Source organism: Aulostomus chinensis, chromosome 18, assembly GCF_037954235.1.
Source record: "Aulostomus chinensis isolate RoL2024-O1b breed Wild chromosome 18, RoL_Achi_v1.0, whole genome shotgun sequence".
Taxonomy (NCBI): Eukaryota; Metazoa; Chordata; class Actinopteri; order Syngnathiformes; family Aulostomidae; genus Aulostomus; species Aulostomus chinensis.
This window is the reverse complement of record NC_141337.1, coordinates 17,387,000-17,393,044: the sequence shown is the minus strand read 5'-3', so window position 1 is coordinate 17,393,044 and position 6,045 is coordinate 17,387,000. Positions and strand designations below refer to the sequence as shown.

General features: G+C 44.3%; 1 long non-coding RNA gene across 2 annotated transcripts; it reads left to right on the top strand.

Moving 5' to 3' along the window:
- Window positions 1-268: 268 nt before the first annotated feature.
- LOC147245475 (uncharacterized) lies at window positions 269-5,506 on the top strand. 2 transcript variants are annotated; one of them, XR_015110035.1, is made up of 5 exons: window positions 269-393; window positions 1,346-1,396; window positions 4,329-4,492; window positions 4,702-4,818; window positions 5,245-5,506. It is a non-coding gene; the product is annotated as an uncharacterized LOC147245475 (long non-coding RNA). The 2 variants fall into 2 exon arrangements; XR_015110034.1 differs by lacking the exons at window positions 4,329-4,492; window positions 4,702-4,818; window positions 5,245-5,506 and adding an exon at window positions 1,551-1,870.
- Window positions 5,507-6,045: the final 539 nt, after the last annotated feature.

The following is a 6,045-nucleotide window of genomic DNA, read 5'->3' as shown; positions in this document are numbered from 1 at the left end:
CACGATATATTTAGATGTAATTGATACATTTATTCATTTATTGAAGGAATGTTCTATAGCCATAACAATTTATATAAATATATATGTTGACCATGTATATCAATATTGAATGAGCCATCAGTCCGGACGGGATGAGGAGAATTAAAAAACAACAATGACGCACCTAGCAACCAGGTGCTCCCTCATAGCCCCGCCCATCATGAGATGAGTGACGTATGTAAAGCAGCCTATATAAAGGCAGCGGTCATTAACGGTTGTGTCACCTCGAGCCGCCAGGGAAGTCACGTACTGTTGGAAGCGCCACTGAGACTTTCAGGGAGTTCATTGAAGGAGTTTCCCAGACTTTTTTTGGAGCTTCGGTGTCTTCAGCGACCTTGGGGGAGCCTCTGAGCGGTGAGACCAGACCCACCTGCTTCTTACCAGACGAATGTCCCACCATGCTAGGCTAGGCTGAATTAGCCTTCCTGCGCCGGGAATGCTGTTCAAAATTAGCCGGGATGCTAATTCTACGTAAATGTTCGGACATTTCTGTTCATACTGTTTGAAGCTTTGAACAGTGTGAATATATAATTTAATACGCTGAGCAAATTAACCCTGCTAGAAGCATTTAGACTGGAGTTTTTATTCGGTGATAAAGGCAAATGTTTTTACGCTACATCGTCCATGCTTTATTTCCCGACATTAATATGATTCACTGGCTAGTTTGATTTCAGTCTTTGGACTCGGACTTTTTCAGAAATAAATTATGAATGTCACAGATCAATAAGTGACAAACCTGCCAAACCCACATTTATATTCAACAGTTTAAGATGTGTGTCTGTGTTCGAATGGTGGAGACTTGGCGATGGAGTTGTTAAGGAATCAATCCTTGGAAGGATTCCTGGAAGGTTGAGGAGGAAGTTTATACTGTTTTAATGTGTTTGGAGAGGTCAGGCATCTCTAAGGTCAAGGTCGTCCATGTATCGCTTTACTGTGTTAGAGAAGCTCCGGGATATTTAGTTCATGTCACGTTGGATGGATCTATTGCTGGTTTAACACTGTATTAAAGAGCTAATAAATGATGGAAGAATGCAGATTTAAGTTTCTCCTCCTCACCAGAAACCTCATAGTTTCTAGTTTCTTCTGAGTGCAGGGAAAGTTGAGGTTTGGGGGTTGGAGGTCAACTGTTGGATTGAGCCTTGTTTCATTTTCAGACCTAACTTTACACACTGTACATGTTTGAGAAGAACTTCTCTAAATCACATTATTAAATGGAGACATTTACAAAAATGAAATAGCAGAAGTATAAACTCCTGTTTCATTTTCATGTTGTGTCTATATTATTCTAGTGTTCTCATTTTTCTAGAGTTCACAAGCAGAGGACTGAACAGCAGCAGAAGGAGGCAGGTAACAGAAGGTCAGTGTGGAGAGACAGAGTTCAGCTGATTTGTTGAAGGATTGTGATTTTATTGTTGCTGATTTGAAAGTTGATATTTACATATGATTGTGTATTTATTTGTCAATTAATGTATTTATATGGTCACGTGGTCATTTTGACTGGTGTCAATTAGGGTGTTTGAATTTGGCTGGGAAGCAAGCAGAGAGACGATGGGGAAGGAGTGGTGGAGGATAGTGGAGGAGGCTGAGGAAGAGGAGGAGAGGCAGAGAATCCAGGAGAGCTCCAGAGGGAGCAGAGCAAAGATGGTGGAGACAGAGAGGCTGAAAAGGGAAGAAGAGGAAATGGTAAGAAAGGCAGAGGAGGAAGAAAGGAGGATAAAGGAAAGGTACAGAAAGAGGAGGGATACCTGTTTGGAGAGGGAGAGGTTAGAGCAGGAGATGGCTGAGGGGAGGGTGTGGGGGAGGAAGATGAGGGAGGAGTTAGTTCGACAGAGGGGTGAGGTGGGCAAAAGTGCCTTGATGAAACAGGCGAGGCTGAGGCAGGCCATCCTCCGCCGAGAGGAAACGGTAAGACAGGAGAGGCTGCAGGAAGAAGAGAGAATGAGACAGAGGGAGGAGAGGGAATGGAGGCAGAAAATGATTTGGGAGCATCGCAGGGAGAAGAGGCTGAAGGTTACGGACAGAGGTTTTAACAGCAGGGAGGAGAGGGACTGGAGGGTGACGGTTTATTGGGCGTTTCGTAAAGAGAAACGCCTTCAGTTAAGCACCCAAGCCTCCAACAGAAGGAAGGCTGTGAGAGTCAAACGTTTTAAAACTGTCCTCCCACGTAAGTGAGGTGGTAGAGGAGTGGAACGGGGGGGGGGACAGTAAGAGTCTAGGTGAGGGATGGGGGAGTCGGTGAGTAAGGTGGCTAGATTAGACTGTAGTAGGTGAGGACATGGGGGGGGGGACAGTAAGAGTCTAGGTGAGGGATGGGGGAGTCGGTGAGTAAGGTGGCTAGACTGTAGTAGGTGAGGACATGGGGGGGGGGGGGGGGGTACAAGGTTTCTTTTTCCTGCATTCCAACAGCATTTAGAAGCAGAAGCTAAATTGGCTCCAATAATCAGACCTGCAGTCTTGAGCTGTATACCACAGGACCAGTATGACCAGTAGTACTGCTGGTGGTTCCAGTAAGAGTGGTCTTACCTGAACTCTGGTCACTTGAAGCGTTGCTGAGTTCATTTATGATCTGAAACATTTGGATAAATCTCTCTCTCATGCTGGTGGAATGCAGGTTTTGCTTCCTTTCATGTAGCATCAAAAAGTAAAAGACGCTGGTAACGGTACTCCTGGTTTACTGGGACGGGGTTCGATTCCCTGCAGTGTCGTGCTGATTGACTTGGCTTTTACATGAAGGATTCCTATTTTATATTATTGGAGGGGGGGGGGGGGTTGGAGACAGCACAGCAGTTAGTACTTTGCATCCACTACCATTCATTGTGCTAAGCTAACTAGTGTTCAGCAGGTCTCACAGGAGTGAAGATTATCTACCTTTTAGGCTCTGGTGAGGAGAGAAACTAAACCCGTACCCCCAAAATTTGGTGCGGTCCTCAGAGCTCATTGATGAAATATTAGTTTGAAATTGGAGCGATCAGTCAGATAATATTCAAATGTTCTTTTCAGTATATGAACCAAAGTTTGAATTTATAAGAGAAATGGGAGAAAGAGACAAACGTCTTACTATCAGTGGAAGAATGGGAAGAGATGAACAGGCAACAGTAGAGGGAAACCTGCTCCTGATCCTGGAGAGAACGGGACCAGATGTTGCGTAACATCAGCACAGAATAAATGGGATCGAAGATGAAGGAGTTATTAAAGCTGACCATTTCCACATACGATGCAGATCCCTGACAATCAGCTTGACTGCATGGATAAAACACTGAGCTCTTGTGTTTGGGTAAATGAAACTTTGAACTTGAAAGAAGTGGAAACATCAAAATGTTCAGGACAGTGTTGATCGCTGGGAGGGGGGGGGGGGGGGGGTACCAGAAAATGTCTGAGGACAGAGGTGCCTAAGCTGGAAGACTTGGTTGATGTAATACATGATATATTTACACATGATGGGGAAGCTTACTGCTCCCTGTAGACTGGGACTGGGTACATGTACACAGGCACACCTTTGATTTACTAAACTCAATGAACTGACTGCATGTGGAGGGATGGATGAAGGTGTGAAGAGTGAATGTGGAGGAAAAGGTAAATGTAGGTGCAGGTAAATGAGAACCCATGAGGGAGGTATAAATGTGTGTTCACTGAAGTAAACGAAGTACTCAGAAATTGATCGCAGTAAATGATCATACAGTAGTCTCATTAATTCAAGGTAACTGTTTAGTGTCCCTCCTCCAATTTTAAACCCTTTTTTATTGATTCATTTATTTGTGATTTTTATTCATTCATTTATTATTATGATTGTTCACATATTAAAACTGGCTCATGTCTAAGGGAAAGGGTCTCATCATGGCCTCTAAATATATATTTTCATGTCCTCTAATGAGCCCAAAGTTACCGTTGTCCTCCATCCTGCTGCGCACACATTCACGCGTGTAGCTGAAGATACTTGTGTTTCACTGTTGTTTTTGCTGTGTAAATTACTGAGGAGGAATTGTTTTCGCATTTGTTGGTCGTGTGTCACCAATGGACCAAAGCGTGTGTACACTCCCTGTGGAGGGCCGCACATTCTCACTGTCATTGTTCCCGAGATACATGTGAATACAAAAAGGCACACCACGTTTTTCTGCGTTCACTCAGTCTGTACCTGACCCTGAGCCTGCTGACCGCTAGTTACCTTAGCACAAAGAATGGTAGTGGAAGAGAGGTTATAGCCGACCTCTTTCTTGCCTGCTCTCCTTCCAAAACCTGCACTTCCTCTCCTAAAACCTGGACTTCCTCTTCTGTGTTCTCTGGTTCAAAAGATCAGGTTCAGGATCTTGGCTACTTTAAAAGTAAAACTTCTCATCCTCTAAAAGTTGTCTGTGACTAGTAGCATCAGCAGCTCCCTGGAAGCTGAACTGAGCTTAACAACGTGGACCAATCAGAGCTGTCACAGGAAGTGCCTGGCTTGAACAAGGAGTCCTGGGTAATGTAGTTTGGTGACTAATTCATTTGTTTTCACAAACAGAAATACACTGAGCCCATAAATGTTAGTACAAAATGTATATATCAATATACATACACACAATATGTCTAAGTACATGTACCAAGTACACACAGTGCATAATTATACTCTATTATTGTCTTCCTTTTTTATACACCAACCACTCCTGGCCTGATGTCTGGGCTGATCAGAGTGAGGAGGTGAAACCCGTGTTGGTGGTTCCCAGCCACCTCCAGGTCTTGGAACACGTGGTTCGACAGGACTACTTCCTCAAAGAAAGCATGAACCAATCAGCAGACAGCATCCAGGTACACAACTCTAGATGTCACCATGATTGTTTTATCACCTGCAGCATCTCTACTCTCTGGTCTCACTCTCTCATTTTGGTGTTGGGATGAGTTTGTTGTCTTTTTGGAACTTAACATTGAATTTCAAGTGTTGTGGTTGTGAGTGCTATGAACACTGACACATGAGATTCTTCTGGAAACCTGAACACATCATTTTACCTCATTGCAAACTGAGCTGAAAATTCAGCGACCGTCTCACAGGCGATGGGGGGGGGGGGGCTCATCCAGGAGGTCACCACACATGATGTCGAACCTCCCTGAGACTTGTTCACTCAGCAGATTCTAATTTAGGAAGCATCAAAGTTGAGATGTATTTTTTGCCCCCCCCCCCCCCAAAAAAAGTAATAATAATAATTTAAACTGAGGATCCGTTTGTGTTGTCCACAGAAGCAACAAGGTGCTGGAGTCATGCGGCCATTCCAGACACAACCTCCAGTCAACACTGCAGAGATTGAGTGTGAAGACGTACACAGAACATTGATTGACAGACCTTTGGAAACCAGCGCACACTCGAGCCCATGTGAAGCAGAGCAACACTCCACTCTGCTTCACACCTCACTCGGACCTCGTCGAGCATGTTTTCAAGTAGATTCTGCTTTTCTGCTGTGGATTCACTCGAGTGCTCCTCGTACACTTCGACCAAAATCACCTTCCCTCCAAGGGTTAGGGTTAGGGTTAGCATAACCCTAACCCTAACCCTAACCCTGACTGAAGCACTGATTGTACTTCCACGTGATCCACATCTGCTCATGTCAGTTTTTATCCAGGATTTTTTATATTAAAGGCAGAAAATAGGTTTGGAACTCGTGTAAAATAAACATGAAACCTATTTTCTGCCTTTAATGAGGCGCAAGCTGTTTTGGGCTTTGCATGGTGACAATAAAGATCCTTTGATTGTTGGAAGTCATCGTGGGCTTTTCATATCATAACACATTTTATGCATGTTTCATCAGCTTGATGAACGAGTGCCGAGCAAAATATCCAAAACAAAACATATTTAAATGCAATGAGGTTTTCAAGGGGGCTGCACGGTGGTGCAGTGGTCAGCACTGTGGCCTCACAGCAAGAAGGTTCCAGGTTTGAGTTCCAGCTCCAGCACAGGGTCTTCTTGTGTGGAGTCTCCATGTTCTCCCTGTTCCTGTGTGGGTTCTCTCTGGTACTCCAGCTTCCTCCCACAGTCCAAAGACA